The sequence below is a fragment of the Jaculus jaculus genome, chromosome 4 (genome assembly GCF_020740685.1).
Source record: "Jaculus jaculus isolate mJacJac1 chromosome 4, mJacJac1.mat.Y.cur, whole genome shotgun sequence".
Classification (NCBI taxonomy): Eukaryota; Metazoa; Chordata; class Mammalia; order Rodentia; family Dipodidae; genus Jaculus; species Jaculus jaculus.
This window is the reverse complement of record NC_059105.1, coordinates 153,278,884-153,299,639: the sequence shown is the minus strand read 5'-3', so window position 1 is coordinate 153,299,639 and position 20,756 is coordinate 153,278,884. Positions and strand designations below refer to the sequence as shown.

The following is a 20,756-nucleotide window of genomic DNA, read 5'->3' as shown; positions in this document are numbered from 1 at the left end:
GACAGGACCCGAACGTCTGATTCAACAGATTAAGAAGTCTTTGAGGGTTTTGTGCGTTCACACGCTCCAAGTCCCAGAAAACCATTATACTCTGCTATTTTGAAGTACATCATGGTCACATCTCAAGTGATAATTAATTTTACACAGTTCTAAAGATATAGTTCATCTCCATTTACAACAAACTGGTGCTCTTTTTCTTTTTAATTTTATTTGTTTGAGAGAAAAAGAAAAAGAGGGAGGGAAAGAGGCAGATGGAGAAAGAGAGAATTGGGCACACTGGGGCCTTCAGCCACTTCAAATGACCTCTACTTTGAGCATCTGGCTTACGTGGTTCCTGGGGAATCAAACCTGGGTCCTTTGGCTTTGCAGGCAAGCACCTTAACTGCTGAGCCATTTCTGTAGCCCCAAACTGGTGCTCTTACTCTGAGTTTTAGAAAGTAACTCAAACTAATGAATGAATTTATGATTCTAGCATATCAGTCCATGAAAACGCAGGATGTAAAAACTCTAAAGGAATTTCCCCCCATGATTTCTATAAAATCATGTGTCTTTGTAAAATGGGGAGAGTTTTCCAAGGCCACAAATGGTAGCCATTGTGCAGGGCTTTCTGTCCCTTTGCTGGCCTTGGTGATTCACCCAATACCCACCTGCTTTGCTTTTTTTTTTTTTTAAACTTCATCATATTTTGTTCTGCTCCTCAAATAAACTGAGGGTTTCAAACAGTTCAACACTCTATGTGATACCCTTCCTGGCTATCTGAATGCACAGCCTTCCTCAAATTGAAAGCATTCTTCAGATTCTCCCAGGGTAAGTAATCCTACAATTAACAGGGAACCAAGCCAGCTTTGGTGGGGCGTTACATGAGTATTTCAGAGGCTGAGACCCAAGGACGGCACGGCTTGCTGACTGAGTAACTTAACAAGACCCAGTTTCAAAAGAAAAAATATATATCGGGAAGGGGCTGGAGATGCAGCACAGTGGTTAAAAAGCACTGGCCTAACACACGTGGGGCCCATAATTTAATTCTGAATACCACTAAGAAAAAAAGAAGTCTTCACTTAAGTTACAAATGATATCCACCTGATCCACAAAAGCTCCCTTCTCAAATTGTTATTTATGTCATCTTTTTTTTTTTTTTCTTTTTCTGAATGAGCCTAGATCATTCTGTCCCTTCCAAAGTACCATCTTCTCTCTGTGACTGTAAGGAGTTAGGTTGGGTCAACCATCAGATAAGCATATATGAAGCCTTAAGAACCTGGTATGGGAAACTCTCCTCTTTCTACAGCAGAGGAACATACGTGACAATATTCTTTTCACTATACATGAGGGATTCTGAGAAAGCTGAGTTAAAAATGTGAGGCAGTGTGCTCTTGTCTGAATAAATGCATATATTACTCTCATCAAATTGCCCTGAAAGCACTACACTTAATGTTCATATTCATATGTTAATGCTAATCTCACTTAGCTTCTCTTTTCATATGACCACTGGGATGACCCAAAAAGCAACACAGTGCTGAGAAAAAGGGACGGAGGAGTGTCCAGCACTGAAACATCTCACACCCCCCAAGAATTAGGGTCCATTACGGAAGAGGTGGCAGAAAGAATGTAAGAGCCAAAGGAAGGGTACCACTCCTTACATACAATTGTCTGGACAGAAACTGGCCTCAATATCCAAGACCTTGCAGGGCTTAGCAATACCCACACAAGACCCTCATAATAGGAGAAAAAGATGATGACATCAAATTAAAAGAGAGACTAATGGAGAGAGGGAGGGGATATGATGGACAGCAGTTATAAAGGGGAAAGCAGGGGAGGGGAAGGAAATACCATGGTTTGTTGTCTGTAAGTATAGAAGTTGTCTATATGTATGTATGTATGTGTGTGTGTGTGTGTGTGTGTGTATATATATATATATACACACACACATATACATACATATATATATATATTTAAATGGTATTGTTATAAATATGTAACACTTCATGAGTAAATAAAAACATTTTAAAATTAAAAATGTGAGGCAGGTCTTAATTGGTTTAACTTACATTTTACTATTACAAATAAGCCAGGAAATGTGTTATAATGTTTTTTAATATTTAATTTATTTGAGAGTGAAAGAGAGAGAGAGGATGGGTGTGCTAGGGTCTCTAGACACTGTAAACAGGCTCCAGACTCATATGCAACCTTGTGCATCTGGCTTTATGTGGGTACTGGGGAACCAAACTCAGGTCCTTAGGTTTTGCAGGCAAGTGCCTTAATCACTGAGCCATCTCTCCAGCCCTGTGTTACAAATTTTTATGAATTTGTATATAGAACCTTAGCTTTTCTTCCTACATCAGTCAGTTAATCTTTAAGGCTAAGTGCACTGAATCAAATTAATATCTTTATCAAATTAACTCTGAGCACTGTTTTCACCTTCTAGAGTCACTGTGTTGGTTGGTTTAGTCAATAAAGAATTTTCCAGTGCCTGCTCCATGGCAGCTCTGCTCCCTAGAACCCAGCAGCACAGTCCAAAAGAAAATAACATCCTTCCAAACCAGCATCAGAGGCAGACACCAGCACTGGCAAGCCAGGCAATGAGCAAATTATTCAATTATCATCGTGGTGTGATTGGCAAAGACAAGAACTTACCCAGGCAATAGAGGATGGGAAGTGGTTTCTGAAAGCTGAGAGTGGAACCAGAGGAAAGAGGGCAGGAAGGAGGGACATTTCAGGGAGGAGATGGGGACTGTCCTGGGGTAGGCATTATGACGGGAAAGTGGGCGTTCTGACCTCTGCTAGGAATGGCTGGGAGGGAAGTCCCAGCAGGTCTTTCTGGCAAGCTTACCACATCCCAGGCTTCATGAGCGATGTTACATAACCCTCCCGACATGGCATCGTTCTCCCCTTACACATAAGGAAATCGAGGTCCAAAGAAGCTGAATGGCTTGCCCAGGGTCACAAAGTAAAAGCATCCCAGATCTGTTTGGGCCTAGACAAGAGTGGTTCGGTCTCCTCCTAACCTGTAAGCTAGTCCAGCTTCCTAGAAGCCAGGTCAACTCATGTTTGTCTCATGTCCAAAATTAAAGGTGTAAACGTTCAGTGTTCACAGAACACTGTGAAACATTAGACTTACTCAACAAAAATCGCCTTAGTTTCACTCTCAGAGTTTTGAGGAATGTATACTTACTAGTTGGAATCTATTAGGAAACACTATGTAGAATTTTATACTACAAGAAATGTTTATAAAACTTAACATTATCATACCACTTAATATAGACTCTTTAAGGATTCTGCTTGGAAATAAAGCTAACAGAATCAAAAAAAATGTTTATAGTTGTCGGATGCGAATATGAAAAATGCCTGCACATTTACTAACCAAAGTCTCATATCTTCTGCGAATATTTATTTTTTTCAGTGCTGAGGAGTAAATCCTGGGCCTCAGATAAATGTTCTGACACTGTGCCACACCCCAGTCCTTGTCCTGGATTATTTAAGCACAGATTATGTTCGCTTCCCTGCCTTATCCTTCTTCTAATGACAACTGCTATTATAAATCTGACAGCGGTACTTACCGTACACATAAGCACACACTGCCATACGCAAGCATAACGTGCATATGTTATGTGCTAACGTGTATATGTTATATGTGAAATACATTTAACATCTATATAAATATACACAATATTCTCGAATCCTGGGTTTTTCGCTTGATGGTTCCTGGCTTTAAGAGCAATTCATAAGATGTATAAATTTGCTTCATTCTTTTCAAATACTCTATTCCATTAGGCAAGTACATTTATCCATTCCCTAGGCACTTAGGCGGTGTGGTAACTTCAACGTAAAACATAGCCCCATATACTCGTGTGTTTGAATCCTTAATCCCCGGCTGCTGGTGTCTGGGACGGCTACGGAACATGCAGGAGCTGGGCCCTGCTGGAGGCGGGTGTCACGGTTACCACTGCGCTTCCACAGTCCAGCCCCGCGGCCAGCTTGCTCTCTCTCTGCTGCCTCCCAGCTGTCTGCTCCTGCCACGTTTCTCTTAGTCTCTCCCTCAAAGCCGTAAGCCTCAAATGAACCTAAACTGCTTTCGGGTTGGGGATTTTTGTCCTGGCAACTGGAAGTCGATGAATACAGGTGGTTTTCAGAAAATGACTTACCTAAAATTATTTTACAGCTAAATCTCTTTTTGTCAGTCTAGTTTGCCAAGCCAGGAAATCTTTCAAATGACTGGAAATACTTGAAGATTAAAATTTTATTTTTTTTATTTTTATTTTTATTTATTTATTTGAGAGCGACACAGAGAGAAAGACAGATAGAGGGAGAGAGAGAGAATGGGCACGCCAGGGCTTCCAGCCTCTGCAAACGAACTCCAGCCGCGTGCGCCCCCTTGTGCATCTGGCTAACGTGGGACCTGGGGAACCAAGCCTTGAACCGGGGTCCTTAGCGCTTAACCACTAAGCCATCTCTCCAGCCCTAAAATTTTATTTTTAAGAAGATTTGGGGCTGGAAAGATAGCTCTGCAGTTAAGATACTTGCCTGCAAAGCCTAATGACCTGGGTTTGATTCCCCAGCACCCACATAAAGCCAAATACACAAAGTGGTGCGTGCTTTGTTTGCAGTGGCTAGACGCCCTAGTGTGCCCACTTTCTCTCTGTGTCTCTCTTCTGTCTCTCTCTGCCTGCAAATAAATTAATTCATTAAATTAAAAGGTTTGTTTCCTGAAACATAAGCCAGTGATAATTTAAGTCACAAAATACCTAGACATATTTTTTAAATATCTTATTATTTTATTTATTTGACAGAAAGGCACAGGGAGAGAGAGAGAGAGAGAGAGAGAGAGAGAGAGAGAGAGAGAGAGAGAGAATGGGCACACCAGCGCCTCCAGCCACTGCAAATAAACTGCAAATAAACTCTAGGCATATGCGCTCCCATGTGCAACTGGCTTATGTAGGTCCTGGGGAATAGAACCGAGGTCCTTTGGCTTTTTGCAGGCAAGCACCTTAACTGCTAAACCATCTCTCCAGCCCCAAAATACGTAGATATTTTAAATGCTGGGACCACTAAAAGGGAAAAGCATAGTGTTTAAAATTCTTTTACAAGCCAGGTGTGGTAGCACATACCTGTAATCCCAGCATTGGGCACTTCAGAGGCTGAAAAAGGAGGACTGCCACCAATGTGAGACCAGCTGGTGCTAACAAGACCTTGGATCAAAAGCAAAGATAATAGGAGCTGGAGAGATGGCTCCATAGTTGAGGCACTTGCATGCAAAGCCTATAAACCAGGGTTCAATTCCCCAGTACGCATGTAAAGCACAAAATGGCCCACATGCATCTGGAGTTTGTTTGCAGTAGCTAGAAGCCCTGTCTCGCTCATTCTCTCTCTAGATCTCCAGATCTCTCTTTCTCTCACTCATTCTCTCTGTCTCTCTCTAGTTGCAAATAAAAAGAAATATTTTAAAATAAAATAATGAAATGAGAACATGAATTTCCAGTTCCTGTGATTCTATAATGATCTTCATAAGACAAAGGAGATTAACGAGGAAGTAAACAGTCGCGTTGCAAACAACCACTTTCTCTTCGCAGTAGCCACAGTGACTGGGAAGAAAAGCTGGCCTTTTGGAAAAGTAGATAAACAAACCAAAAGTTGCTCTGGAATGTATCCTGTGTTCTGTCCAGAAAATTATCCAAGGCACACTCATACAGAATGGAGAAGAAAAAAAAAAAAGGATTGTGAAGTATGTGTTATGTACCAGACACAGTGTCTGAAAGGGGAACAATTAAGCAAAGGATCGCCTAATGTCTGACCTTGAAGTGGTTAGACCTACAAAGAGTTTACCCATACACAATGCTTTGTTTGCATCCACTGAAATCTTTACTCAAGGATATTATAACAAAGTTTATTGTCATGAGTAAACTGAAGCCAAATCTATAAATATGTGAAGATTCATCAATGGGATGCCTATACTTTGAACACTGTTTTTTTTATTTATTTATTTATTTAATTTATTTATTTATTTATTTATTTTTGAGACAGAGAGAGGTAGAGAGAAAAAGAGGAAAGAGAATGGGCACACCAAGGCATGTAGGCACTGCAAACAAACCCCACATGCATGTACCACCTTGTCCATCTGGCTTACATAGGACCTGGAGAATCAAACCTGGGTCCTTAGGCATCGCAGGCACAAACCTTTCACTGCTAAGCCATCAATCCAGCCCAAAACTTTTTTTTTTTTTTTTTTAATAAAGAAGTATCTGAGTCCATAGTGAATTCCAGGTCAGCCTGGGTTAGAGTGAGACCCTATCTCGAAAAACCAAAAAGAAAAAATCATCTGAGACAACCTCAAATGTTAGATATTTCAAAATATGAATATTCACTACTGTCCACATTCTTCATATCCTAAAACAATCCAGTGTAGAAAATACATTGTAAAAGAAAGGAAATCAAAGAGTTTTCTCTTCTAAGGGTGGGGGCTTGGGAAAAGTCTCTGCTAGAAGATTTCCAATGAAATACCCCCAAGAAGATAAATGAAATAAAAAGAAATCTACTCTCTCAATGAAAGAACTAACAGCAGCCTGCAGAAGTCTCCATGGAGTCCAACTAAATGGTCAGTCCCTCTGTCACAAGCAACTAGAGAAACCTTAGCACATCCCGCAGGCCAGCCAGTGAGATGTCACCTCTTCTCAGTTCCTGGCTTAAGCCCAAGACATCCTCCTGGGCTGAGAACAAGCCTCCCAGGCTTTCGGAGGCAGCTGTGAACTCAATGAAAGACATCCCATTATCCCTCAGGGGGAAACCTGCGCGGGCAGGGAGACCAGCTCCTTGTCTGTCTGCCCTCGCACCCATTCCTATGCCCTCACCCAGCCACCCCCACGGCCACTTCCTGCCCATCTATCCAGAGGCAAGGAGGGAGCTGATGGCACGGGCACACACGCCAGGCAAATCCCCACAGTCACGTGTTCAAACACATAATTAAACATAAACATAACCTTGTGCATCACTTTTGACCTCTTGACGACAGAGGTTCAAGGCACACTGTTTTATAGTTCTGCAATTACAATGTGTATATTATATGGAAGACGTGAAAATCATAAAACTCCCTCCCCACAGGGAAAAAGACTTCCCAAGAATAAATACCACAAAGTAAAAACTGAAAGGTGCCTAATCAAGAGTCTAAGACATGGCACATAAACCAGAAACCAAAACCAGCATCATTTAAACTTCTGAAGGTGGTTTTATGTTTTTTTTTGGGGGGGGGGGTTAGATTTCGCCGCTGACCTGGAATTCACTCTGTATTCTTAGGGTGGCCTCAAACTGGGATTAAAGGCTTGCACGGCCATGTCCAGAATCTTTTTTTTTTTTTTTTTTGATTTGCTAAAAGACTTTCCCATAGTTATCAGCAGCTGTCACTAGGTTTTATACGGAAGGGAAGAGGAAATGGGGGAGTTCACAGCTGTTCTGTAATTACTCTAGGCTGAGGACATTGTCATCACCACCACCACCATTATCATCAGCAGGGACTAATGGACAGTCTACGTAAGAACATGTGAAAGAAATGCTGCTAGCAAAGCCTCGAGGCCTAGAAGCCATGGCACCAACACAGACCAGGAACCAAGCCACATCTGTGGAGTTACCCTGGGTGCTTCAAAACAGTGCCCTCCTTGTGAGGTAAGTTGCAAGGCAGTTTGAAATCAACCTTTGCTAAAGAAAAATACACCTTGTGGTCTCATAACCTCTGCGGAGTTCCTTATTGCCAACAGAAATCTAATTATTGGGCTGGTTTTGATCTGAAGGATTTCTTTTGTTTTCTCAAATAAGAGCTAATCTTTGATCTGCCTAAGTGCAGTGAAATGAAGCCCTGATTCATAATGTGTCAGCCACCTGAAAAAGAGAGATTTAGCTTTAAAAAAAAGCTGATTATTTTTCATAAGATTTTTTCTGGATGAGGAAAAGCTGGGGGGGGAAAAAAACTGCACCCAAGTTATGGCTCCAGTCTGGGTGTGTGAGGATGAGGAATGATGCCTGGGAAAGTTCCAGAGAAAAGGCAGCATGGCCAGCGTGGAGTCTGGAGCTTCTCAGAAAATGGAACAGAGCTGAGTGCAAAGAGGACTGAAAAGTCCCATGACTGCACTGAAATCTCTTCTCTCTCCATGGGACACTTCTCAGAGAAGGAAGAATAAGGTCACAGAAGCACCGGTATGGGACTCATTCTGGAGAGAAGAGCCAGGGCAGGGGCAATCCCAGGATCCACGGCCAGCTGCTGTTCTCCAGAGGATGCTTAAAAAAAAAAGACAGAGTACCAGTCTTTACAGCTCATTCTTATATCACTGTCCTGGGGCTGCTGGCGGGGGAGCAAGGCTTAAAGCAAGTGAAATACGTTGTCTAACAGTTCGTGCTGCAAGCCTGGCTGGTAATCTTGGGCATTCTGTGGCTTGCAGATGCATCCAGACCTCCACCATCACCTGGCCTTCTCCCCATGTCTGCTCTCACATAGATACCCGGCACATTGTTTTCGCCATTTCAGTATGATCTCATCTTGGACAATGACCCCTGACACGATCCTATTTCTAAATAAGTAGGTGCTGGGTACCAGGGCTTCAACATCGTTTAGGGGTGACACAGGGAGGCACCTAACACCCTTCCCTGATGACACAGAGCTGTGCCGAACACCCAGGTGCTAATATCAGAGCTGAAGGAAAGCAATCATGCGCCAGTGATAAGGGGCAGCAGAGTGGCAGCATCTGAGGAGAGGGACTCGGGAGGGCCAGAAGTCTGTCACTACATCATCCAGCTGACCTCGGTGTGTTCACTGTGATCGAAGTGGCTGGGATAGACTCGCACTCTTCATATGCTCCTGTAAATAGGTGATGTGTCTTCGTACAAACTTCATGAAACGCTGGAGAAGCTAGAGTTGTCCTAGGAGTAGGGTTCTTGGAAGCCCAGGGAAAACCTCAGATAAAAACTACGTCCTGGAGGAGACACACGTCTGGGAGTCAGCCGTGCCTTATTCATCAGTTCACCTTAGAGACACAGCTCCTGGGAGGCTAGTGTGTAATGGAGATGCCAACATAACTCACTTTCAGGAAGCGCTTAAGTACCAACGAGTCATGTATTTAAATTGGAAAACTGGCAGCTTCTATAGGCCAATCCATTAAAAAGCCATCCGATGGGCTGGAGAGAGATGGCTTAGCGGTTAAGTGCTTGCCTGCAAAGCCTAAGGACCCCAGTTCAAGGCTCAATTCCCCAAGACCTACGTTAGCCAGATGCACAAGGAGGCGCATGTGTCTGCAGTTCATTTGCAGTGGCTGGAGGCCCTGGTGCGCCCATTCTCTCTCTCTCTCTCTCTCTCACCTCTTTCTCTCTCTGTCCCTCTCAAATAAATAAATAAAAATAAACAAAAAAAATTTTAAGCCGTCTGATAAGCACATTCCCATACAAAGGGCACATTCTGCCCTGCATTGTGCTGGAAAGATGCTGACTTACGCTGCTTCGCCTCTATTTTCCTAACCTCCTCACAGATCTCTCCCCAACATTCCATTTCCAGGCTAATTACAGCTCGTGTAACTGCCCATGTTTTTCTTTTCACATGTACTTCTTTCCTGGGAATTTTAAGCTCTTATGGTTAGGGGATGTTGGATCCTATTGCCCAATGTCCAAGGAAGCAAAACCACAATCAAAAGACAGGATGAAAAGCTCCTGGGTGATATTCAAAGTTCACAGAAGTCAGATTTGGAGAACAAAGACTGACAAGGTTTTCTAGAAGTAAGTACAATTCAGACACTGAATGTCAGCTACTATATAAACTCTAAATACCACACTGATATCTGAAATCAAAGGAGAAGAGACAGGAAGGAAGCCACAATTTACCTGCTGTGCTAACAAATAAGCATAACTCAAACATGGATCAAATATGCATATAAATTATGAAACCAATCATTTTTCTAAAACAAAAAATCTGCGGCTAGCAGCCCATAACCTGCCATCAGGTAGACATCTTACGAAAGTAATGAAAGTTTCAGTGCCCTGGCTGTGTAGAGGTCCTGTGGACTGGATGACTCCACCATGACCTTCATTTAGATTCCCAGACCTCAGATGCTACAGATCCTTGATATTTCTACCTTTGAAACTCTCACCGAGAGCTCTAATGGTCAGTTTTATCATGGTCTCAGGAGGAAAGCTATTGAAAGAGATGTGTTAGGTGCTGTGCAAAGCTGCAGGTCCACTTTCAGAAGCAACGTACTGAACTTGCCTATTATCAGCGTCCATATAGACCTACCGCCCTGGGTGCACGGCCCTGATAGCAAGTATCAACCTGTAGGCAGAGAGCCTTGAGATTCTGTGGACTGACTCCCGCAGCCTCGGCTGCCTCGTCTCCTGAATAGCACGACTTTCAACATTATGCTCTTTAAGGAAGTCTTTAAGGAAGACTTTCTCTCGCCTGCCTCTAGCCCACAATTGGATGAGAAGAGAGCCTAAGAAAGAAATCATATATAAAGTTGTGAGTTGTGTCCAAACCAGGTAATATAGACACACACACACAAACACAAACGGGGACTGATACAACCCAGGATGACTTCAAACTCATTACGTAGCTGAGGCTGGCCTTTAGCTCCTGATCCTCCTGCCTCCACCTCCCAAGCACTAGAATTATAGGTGGGTGCCTCGATGACTGGCTGAACATCATGTGAACCACAGAAAACCTCCATCTGAATGATTCCAAGTTTCAAGTACACATCTAGAGAGAAGATTTTGTTTGTTAATTCTAGTTCACTGTGAATACTCCGTGGCCCTATTCAACCAATATATTTTCCTTCCCTAGCTCCATAAAGCCTAGGCATATGTGTGTACACACACACACACACACACACACACACACACACACACACTGTAGCTCTCTCTGTGTACCTGTGGGTTAGTACACAATAGCACAGTGCCTGGGACATCGCAGCTGAACAGGCTTATAGACATATTTGGATGGAGAGTATACACTGGAAGGGGGAAGGCCCTGAATGTCAAACAACAGCCCAAGCTGAAGTTCTGGGAGGGCCCTGGCTCCAGCATCAAACTGGAAAGCTAAGGCCAGGTGTGGTGGCACACACCTTTAATCCCAGTATTCGGAAGGCAGAGGTAGGAGGATTGCTATGAGTTCGAGGCCACCCTGAGACTACATAGTGAATTCCAGGTCAGCCTGGGCTAGAGTGAGGCCCTACCTCGAAAAACCAAAAGCAAACTGGAAAGGCCAGTAAGAAAGTTAACAACATGAGATGGCTGAAATCTTCAAAGGTCAGTGGGAGAAAGTGTATGGACTTTTGTACCAAGAAAAAAATCCATAATAAAAATCATGTTAGAAAATGTTATGAAGAATGAATAGAAATGCCAGTATTCCATCGGGAGAACGTGGGCAGATTTTTACATGAATGTAGTTATTTTATGATTAAAGGTGAAGAGCAATATCCACTAAACTTGTAAAAACAGGTTTCTGCAGTAAGGGGTGAGATTTGTCCTCCAAAATATTCAGTGTCTGGAAAACATTTATAGAAACTTCAGAGCCAGACAGTGGGCATATCCTCTAACATCCTGTTTATAATTCACATATATATACAGATACATATATATAGATATCTATATATATATATCTCCAACTATTTGTAACGTATTTACGTCATGGCCAGGATAAAGCATAAGCACTTCATTTGACCCTCACCTGAAATACTGGGCCAAATGTAAAAGTTAATTTGACAACAAAGTCCTTTATACGATCATTTGTAACAGAAAGCTTGTTTAATTATCACTCTCTAATAAATACAATAATTATTAGTTAATTATGGGCTGGAGAGGTGTGTCAGTAGTTAAGGTGCTTGCCTGAAAAGCCAAAGGACCCAGGTTCAATTCCCCAGGACCCATGTAAGCCAGATGCACACGGTGGTGCATTTGGAGTTTGTTTGCAGCAGCTATAGGTCCACTCTCATTTGCTCTTTCTCTTTCTCTCTCTCTTTCTCCCTGTTTCTCTGAAACACATAAAATATTAAAAAAAAAATAATAAGCCAGGTGTGGCGGCGCATGCCTTTAATCCCAGAACTGGGAGGCAGAGGAAGGAGGATCATTGCGAGTTCAAGGCCACCCTGAGACTCCATAGTGAATTCCAGGTTAGGCTGGGCTAGAGTGAGACCTTACCTCGAAAAATAAAAAGTTTAAAAATTTAAAAAAACAATTAATTGTGGTTGAAAAAGAGCTAAAACCCCACTCCTAGACTTGAATGCCCAGATTATCATATTACTGATTTCATGTAGATGCAAACAGACTATTCTACATTTTGAGGGCAGGTGATGCTAGGAGAGATAGAACCCTGTTCTTCCTCCTTTTTCTAGGGGAATGGCCCAACACTGAGTCACATCTCCAGCTATTGTACAATGTTTAAAGATGGTCTGTTATTCATAAAAAGGTCAGTCCATGGGCTGGAGAGATGGCTTAGCCATTAATGCGTTTAGCCTGCAAAGCCAAAGGACCTCGGTGTGATTCCCCAGGCCCCATGTAAGCCAGATGCACAAGGGTGCACATTGCATCTGGAATTCATTTGAAGTGGCTGGAGGCCCTGGCATACCCATTCTCCCTCTCCCTCTCTCTGCTTCTTTCTTTTCTCTCCCTCCCTCCCCCTCTCCCTCTTTCTCTCCCCCTCCCCCCCTCAAATAAATAAAAATAAAGTTGTTGTTTTTTTTTAAAAAAAAGGTCAGTCCATTTTTAGAACAAGCTGATTTCTTTTAGTCTCTGGCTTTATGCTGACCACAGAAAATGCATACAATCTCTATTTCTGCTTTCTTTGCCCTGTAAGACACCAGGGACTCTTAGATGTCATTACACAAGATTTTTGACAAGTGTTTCAGATTTCCTTTTCTGGTTCTGGCTTAAATATTTAGACTATATTCTCAAAAGAAAATTTCACCAAGAGGACAGGGGCAGGCTTGGAAGACTAAAATCTGATGGGACAGGGGATGGGGGAATGCATAAGACCAGCTCAAGGGCAAGAAAGTTATGTTTCTATAATGCTGTGCTCTTGTGGGCAAGACCCTCTACTTAAAAACATTTTTCGTGGGCTGGAGAGATGGCTTAGTGATTAAGCGCTTGCCTGTGAAGCCTAAGGACCCTGGTTGGAGGCTCAATTCCCCAGGACCCACGTTAGCCAGATGCACAAGGGGGCGCACGCATCTGGAGTTCCTTTGCAGTGGCTGGAGGCCCTGGCGCGCCCATTATCTATCTATCTCTCTCTCTCTCTCTCTCTCTCTCTCTCTGCCTCTTTCTCTCTCTGTCTGTTACTCTCTAATAAATAAATTAATTTAAAAAATAAAAAATAAAAACATTTTTCTTTCCAATGTTTAATTTTTTTTAGTTCTTCACTCTGCTGTGTAGATGTTTTTTGGTTTCTTGCAATTCCATGCTGAATCATGATTATAAGGACAAATGATGACTGCTATAGCAATTTTATAACTGAGACATGGGGCTCTAGAGAGGGGCTGGAGGGATGGCTTAGCAACCAAGGTGCTTGCCTACAAGGCCTACGAACCCAGGTTCAAGTCCCCAGAAACCACATAAGTCAGATGCACAAGGTGGCACACGTGAACAAGTTGGCACACATGTCTAGAGTTCGTTGCAGTGGCTAAGGCCCTAGTGTGCCAATTCTCTCTCCTCTCTCTCTCTTTAAAATAATAATAATAATACAAAATAGATACTGGGCATGATGGCACACACCTTTAATCCCAGCACTCCGGAGGCTGAGGTAGGAGGATCATTATGAGTTTGAGGTCACCCTGAGATTACATAATGAATTCCAGGTCAGCCTGGACCACAGTGAGACCCTACCTTGAAAAACCAAACTAAATAAATAAATAAGAAAAAGATTTAAAAGAAATGGGCTCTAGATTTTGTGCCAGTTCAGTGAATCTGAAGACAATGACCATGAAAGTGGTCATGATGAGCCCTGGCTGAAATCTCAGCACTTGCAAGGCTAAGGCAGGAGGGTCAAAAGCTACATAGGAAAGAAAATTTTTTTTAAAGTAGACATAAAAAAGCAAAAGTGAGTAGCTATGTTAAGTACACAAGTTTAAAACATAAGCAAGTCAAGGAATCTCGAGAGCAGCCAACCCTCCCCAGACAAAAATAACAGGCGGTGATGATCCACTCTGAAATCGAAGGGTAACTGACAGCATTCAGGACTAATATTCACTTCTTATAGGCCAGTACTACTAGTTCACCAGAAATAGTGAATTTCACATGACCTTTGTGCCCCTCCTGCATCGTATATAAAGATGGAAAGAAACAGAATTCTCATGCATAATAATACATTCTGAAGACACTATTTCGAGAGTTCTGTACATTTCCACTGAAATTATGCTCTGAACAGAGATGAGGAGGAGGTAGTCAAAAGAAAAGAAAAATTCCAGGAAAGGCAAGACCTTTGAGTTATTTACAGTATTGCCTCTTTCAACAGTGATTATTCTACCAGTTAATTTTAGCTATGATTTGACTAACTTTTTTTTTTTCAAGGTTTGGCTCTAGTCCAGGCAGACCTGCCTGGGATTCACTATGTAGTCTCAGGCTGGCCTCGAACTCATGGCAATCCTCCTACCTCTGCCTCCCGAGTGCTGACATTAAAGGCATACGCCACCATGCCTGCCTTGTTTTCACTAATTTTTGACACCTAGTTTTACATATTTCTAGCCAACCCAGAGACATCATGGAGACAACTGTGTATTCCATTTGGAGAGCAGTTAAGATGTCAGAATTCAGGCCGGGCGTGGTGGCGCACGCCTTTAATGTCAGCACTCGGGAGGCAGAGGTAGGAGGACTGCCGTGAGTTCGAGGCCACCCTGAGACTCTATAGTGAATTCCAGGTCAGCCTGAGCTAGAGTGAGACCCTACCTCGAAAAAACAAAACAAACAAACAAACAAACAAAAAAAAGATATCAGAATTCATAATGGAGAATTTCATGTATGAAGGGGGAGAGTCAGGAAGCATGTGGGCTTATTTCAGAGGATGTGAGGAACACTGCACAGGTCTCCTGAGCTCTGCCTTTTTTGCGGTTATGCCCGGGCTGAGGTAACAGAATGGAAGTCAGCAATGACCAATGAACAAGGAGAAAAACTGATGGAGGCAGAGAGAGAGAGAAATATGAATGAATGTGTGTGGTGCCTGATCCCCACTGATAAAAGGCCAAGTCAGTCCCTAATTGAGTATTTCCAAAAGCATTCCATTCAAACTCCTTTCCAAGACTCCACAAAACTGCTTCCCTCCTACATCACGGCCCACACTGCCCCTTTTGCACTCTTTTGGAGCCTCAAGTGTTCCAGCTTCTCTTCCCACGCTGACCTTTTGTTTCTCAAACACTCCAAATTCATTTGTGTCTCTGGACCTTCACAGCTGCCGTTTCCTCCTCCGGGTGGAATATTCCTTCTGTTCTGGACTGCTCTTTCCCTGACCACAGCTCAGCCCAACTGTGCTGGCTGCTGCAGTTTCCTATCCACGGGGTGGATCATCTTCACAACTATCTGAAACAAGCTTCTCGTTTATTTGAACCCGGGTTACTGATTCCCATCAAGTTTCATTTTAAGCGCAGGGGGTAAAGAGTCGGCTGTCTTGTCGAACACTACATGCACAGGTGCTTACTGACCAAGAAGAATGCCCCGCATGATGGATGACCATGCAGCAAGTCACCCAAGATCCATCTGAAACTACTTTATGCGCGACCTCCCCAGAATCCTCCACAACCACACTAGCCTCAGCCCTACTTTGACAACCTACGGAAAGTGAGTGGCCCCCACTCCTGTATCTCCAGCTTCCTTGCATCTCATCTGGAGGTCCCAGTCTCATCATCGAAAATCCCTTTCCATTCACAATGCAATAAGAAGGTGATAAATAAATGATGAAAAATTTTCAAACCGCAGAAGATGTTACTGAACAAAACGATGTCCTTTGCACATTTCATCTTAGGCCAAGTAAAGGAGAAAAGAGCCGGGCGTTGTGGCAACACGCCTTTAATCCCAGCACTCGGGAGGCAGAGGTAGGAGGATCGCCATGAGTTCGAGGTCACCCTGAGACTACAGAGTGAGTTCCAGGTCAGCCTGGGCTAGAGTGAAACCTTACCTAGAAAAATAAGATAAAAGAGAATTTTTACTTTTTTTCAGTATTTATGCTAAGAAACTTCCTATGGCCAGGTTGGTTTCTCCCCCCTCCCCCCCAACCACCCCGGACCCAATTGCTCACAAAAGGAAAGCTGCTGGTATCAGATCACAAGGAGTGGAGTAAGAGCTAGCCCCGTGTTGGATGATTAAGAAAAGAAGTGTAAACATGGGAAAGAAAACCAGCTCCTGCTGCAGTTCTCCCTTCAGCCCTCCCTTCTGGAATCTCAGCCCTTCTTAGGCTCACAGGGGTGTAGTTCCCCACCACATAGAGGACCTGAAATGTTGAGCACTATCAGGGCAGACAAACCATGTGAGTACTTTGTTTCTTTTGTGTATGTGTTTGTGGACATAGCATGGGTGGTGGTGGTGGTGGTGGTGGTGGTGGTGGTGGTGGGTGTGTGTGTGTGTGTGTGTGTGTGTGTGTGTATGTGTGTGGTACATATGTCCTGTGTGTACAAAAAGGCCAAAGGGGGGGCCTTTGGGAGCGCTTCCTCCATCACTCACCTGCTTGCTTCCTTGAGATGGAGTCTCTCAGTGAACCCAGAGCTGCGGATTTTTTCCAGTTAGACTGACCAATCAGTGAACCCCACCAATTCTCCAGTCTCAGCACCCCATAGGACAGGGGTTACCTGCCTGTGAGGTCACACCTAGTGGTTTACATGAGTGCTGCGGAATCAAACTCAAGACAAATGAGACAGACCTTCCTAGGATCTAATTATAATTCAATTTAGGAAAGTTGTTTTTGTTGTTGTTGTTGTTTTGTTTTGTTTTTTAATGGGGAAAATAATTCTGTCTGGGAGAGTTGTTTGCAAGTACTCCTACCTACTGAGCTGTCTCTACAATCTGGAACTAGGTTACCTGATATGGTAACTTGATATGGAACCAGAAATAATGAAACAGTAGAATGTCCAATGCACAACTCTGTCACATACATCAAGCTCACCCTAAGTCATACATGTTTTGACTCATAAGAAATAATTTAGGCGTCTGGGGAGATGGCTCAGCAGGTAAGAATGCTTGCTGCTCAAGAATGAAGACCAGAGTTTGATCCCCACCACACATGTAAAATTACCTGGATGTGGCCACACATTAAGCCCAGCTCTGAAGGGGCCAGAGTCACAAGAGGCGCTCTGGGGCTCACTGGTCAGTTTAGCTAAACAATACCAATCTCTAGTTCCAGAGACTGGGTCTCAGGGAAATCAGGCAGAGGAGTGATAGAGGAAGACACATGATGACCCCTTCGGGTCTCCGTACATGTACATACCCCCAAACTAACTAAATAAATAAGCCAATAAAAAGTCTTAGAACTATGAGACATGCTATTTACCACCGTAGCTGGAATAGACAAGAGAAAGAAGTGTGTTATATTAGCAGACAAGATACAGCCAGCCTTGAGGGATGAGTAGGAGCTTCAATAAAACCCATATTAACCCCGGCTGGACCGGCCTGATGTAGCACTGAAGATGGAAGCAAGGTGGTGAAGGAGTATGTCAAAAGGAACCAGTGTTTGCACCTCTCCGAGAAGCCTCCCTTCAGGGGCGACTAGGAAGGAACCTCCAGTTCAAGGTGGCTAGAAACAGAGTGTGTCTGTGTGCCAGTCAAGGAGGAAGAGTGAACAGGGACTGGATACAAGAATATGTGCCACAGAGGCTTCCTGGATGATGTGAGGCAGCATTAGAGACAGATCTTCATAGGATCCAATTATAACTCAATTTAGGGAAGTTTTTTTTTCTTCTGGTTTTTTTTTTTTTTTGCTTTAAAATGGGGATAATTATTCTGTCCCAGGGCGTTGTTTGGAAAATTATGAAATAACATATAAGAACACACAAGCAATCGTAACTTCACATGTTTCCTTCATCTCCTCAATAAATATCACCTGGAGCAAATGCATGTTAACAGATGTCCCCGACCCTGGACACAGTCACCGTTTCCAGGGAAGCCATCTGGGAAGGCTGCATGGAAGTATGCTTATCAGGAAACGTAGGAAGCACGGCATTATTCATTTCTGGTCCATGATGTGGAACTCAAAAATATCTGCAGCAGAAGAAAACGCCTGTGCCCTTCCCCTGCCCCAGAGTTCTGGGTTCAGAAACAAGAGAATTAAAATTTCTAATGCTCTCTAATGGTGGTGTGGCTTCTCACAACAGGCTCCCTTCAGCCCTACCTATTCTTTGGGGGGGGGTCTTGAAATTTTCTTACTGATTCGGGAAAGAACAAATGGACCTTTAATAAATCTGAAATAACACAGTTGAAATTCGATTTCCCTGTGCCAATAATTCAGGACAAGGTATAAACTGAAACTGACCTTCAGGGAATATGCTGGGGGGGGGGGGTAATTAAAGTGCCTCTGGAGCAAGCAATATTCCGTGTCAACAAGTAGGATTGTTTTTTGGTTTTGTATTTATAGATCTCGGGAAACAGTACTTGGTGAGATGAAAAGGAAGGACACAGAGCAATCTATCAACGTCAACAGTCAGCCTGCTTTCAAGGGGAATACAAGCTGCCTCCTCCATCAGCTTTTCCCAACTATTCAACATCTCCCCGTCTAAAATTAACAGAGACAGCGAAGGTCAATGTCCACATAGGGCCTGAGACTACAGATGATCTGTGGTTTCCAAAACCACCTACCGAATTAAGACACTGAGGAGATGTTATAGATTAGATAGAGAGAGAGAGAGGGTGGGGGGAAGAGAGATAGAGATCGATCGATAGATATCGATGTGACTTGCAAGTTTGGACCCTGTGTGGTGTCTGACAGGCTAGCACGAGTCACCCCCCCACCCCACGCACAATTTTTAAACATTACATTTGAGCAGCATCCCTCCCTCTCCACCCGCCTGGTTCCCCTTTCTCCAAGGAGCCTTTTGAAATAAGGTGTTTTGAGTTTCTTCCGTTTCTGGATATCCTTCCCGTTTTCTTCTAAGTCAAAATAACAGTACAGAGGACAAGAGCTAAAGTCATCAGGAGCTCCCGGGCCAACGACCGCAGAATGACAAGTTTCTTTCTCTCCCGTATCTTAAAAATGCACAGCAGCCCAAACACTATTTTTTTTTCTTCTTCTTCTTCGCCGCCGCCCTTTGCTCCAAACTGCCTGTGTTTTTATTTAGTTTTGCTGTGTGCGGTGGGGGGGGAGGGTTTCTCGGAAAACTTTCCGCGGTAAAAGCCCAGAACCTTCCAGACCCGCTCGCCGCCGCCCGCCTGCAGGAGACCCTCGTGCCGACAACAATGGTGACCGCGGCGCCCGGGGCGCACGGCTTTCCGGGGGGGGCGCACAGCCTGGCCAGCGACCGCAGAAAGGAGAGGGTCCCGGCGCCCCGCGGCGCGTCCCCGGGCCCCCCACCACCGCTGCCCCGCGGGCTTGTGAAGTGGGGGTGCGTGTGCCCGGGCCCCGCGGCTCCGGAACGGGGCGCCAGCGCCTGCAGAGCCCCGGGAGCTGGCCGGAGCATGAAGGGGCGGTCAGCGCGCCCCAGCCGCCGCCGGGCCAGGCCGGCACGACGCCCACGCCGTGCCAGCCGGGCCGCGGGCAGGGTGACCGGCCGCGGCGTGCGTGATCCCCCCGGCCGGTGGGCGGAGGAAGGCGGCGCCAGCGCGATCCCTGCGCCCCCAGACCCGGCCCGGGCGCAGCGCCGCCGCCACTCCCGGGACGCCCCGCCAGCCCCGCGCGCGCGCGCGGCCCGGCTCGGCTGCGGCGGGGGGAGCTCCCCGCGGTGCATGGGGGACGCAGTGGTCGGGGGGGCTCCCCATCCTCCCGGTCCCCGAGCCCGGCAGACCCCCTACCTTTCGGGCGGGGCGGACTCCTGCCGCGTGCCCTCCTTCCTCGCCCGGCGTCCCGGACGACAGGAAAATCACTGAGAAGGGAGGGCCCGGGAAGGGCGGCGGGCGGCTCCGGGACGAGGTAGGAGGATTGATTTCCAGAGCCAAGAAGACACTCCCATCCCGCCCCGGTTGGTTCCGAAGGCTGTAAGGAGCAGAAGGAAAAAAACCAACAAACAAACAAAAAATGTAAAAAAATAAAATTAAATTTTTTAAAAAAAAAAGGAAAGAAGAAAAAAAAGGAAAGGTTGGGGTGGGGGGGGGACGGGACAGGGTCTCCTCTTTCCCGCCCAGCTGCAAGGATGCAGAAGTCCCCCCAGAGGCGCGCCGCAGCGGGACCGCGGGCGATTGTGACGCGAGGCGCAGCGGACAGCTTGGTCCCTTGCAGAAGGGGCGGGGTGTGCCGAGAGCACCAGTTTCCAGGCTCTGCTCCTCAAGGACAAACGTGTTAGTACTCTCTTGAAGGAGTTGTAACTTTACGAACAACCAAGGTGGGACTTGCTGTGGGTTTTTTTTTTCTTTTTTCTTTTTTCTTTTTTTTTTTTTTTTTTTTGGTTGCTCTCCCTGGGGCTGGGAAGCTGGGAAGAGTCTATTAATATTGCCCTACTTGGATGGCTCTGGGTGTTTTTTTTTTTTTTATTTCAGTGTGTCAAGTCATGCATGGTCCAGCATTCAGCTCCCACCTCCAGCCTTGGCTTGCAGGGCACGTAAACACTTGCAATCAAATGACCCCCAAGAGAGGAACCACCACACGTGGGCGTAATTCAAAGTTGACAATGTGTCACGTCCGG

General features: G+C 44.8%; 1 protein-coding gene across 2 annotated transcripts in view; it reads right to left on the bottom strand.

Moving 5' to 3' along the window:
• Positions 1-20,184, bottom strand: part of St3gal6 (ST3 beta-galactoside alpha-2,3-sialyltransferase 6) — a 64,308-nt gene extending 44,124 nt beyond the window's left edge. For both annotated transcript variants that reach the window (XM_045148237.1, XM_004663322.2), the window contains exon 1: positions 19,930-20,184. The gene's annotated coding sequence lies outside the window, so the exon portion shown is untranslated. The remainder of the gene's footprint in view (positions 1-19,929) is intronic.
• Between the last annotated feature and the right edge of the window lie 572 nt (positions 20,185-20,756).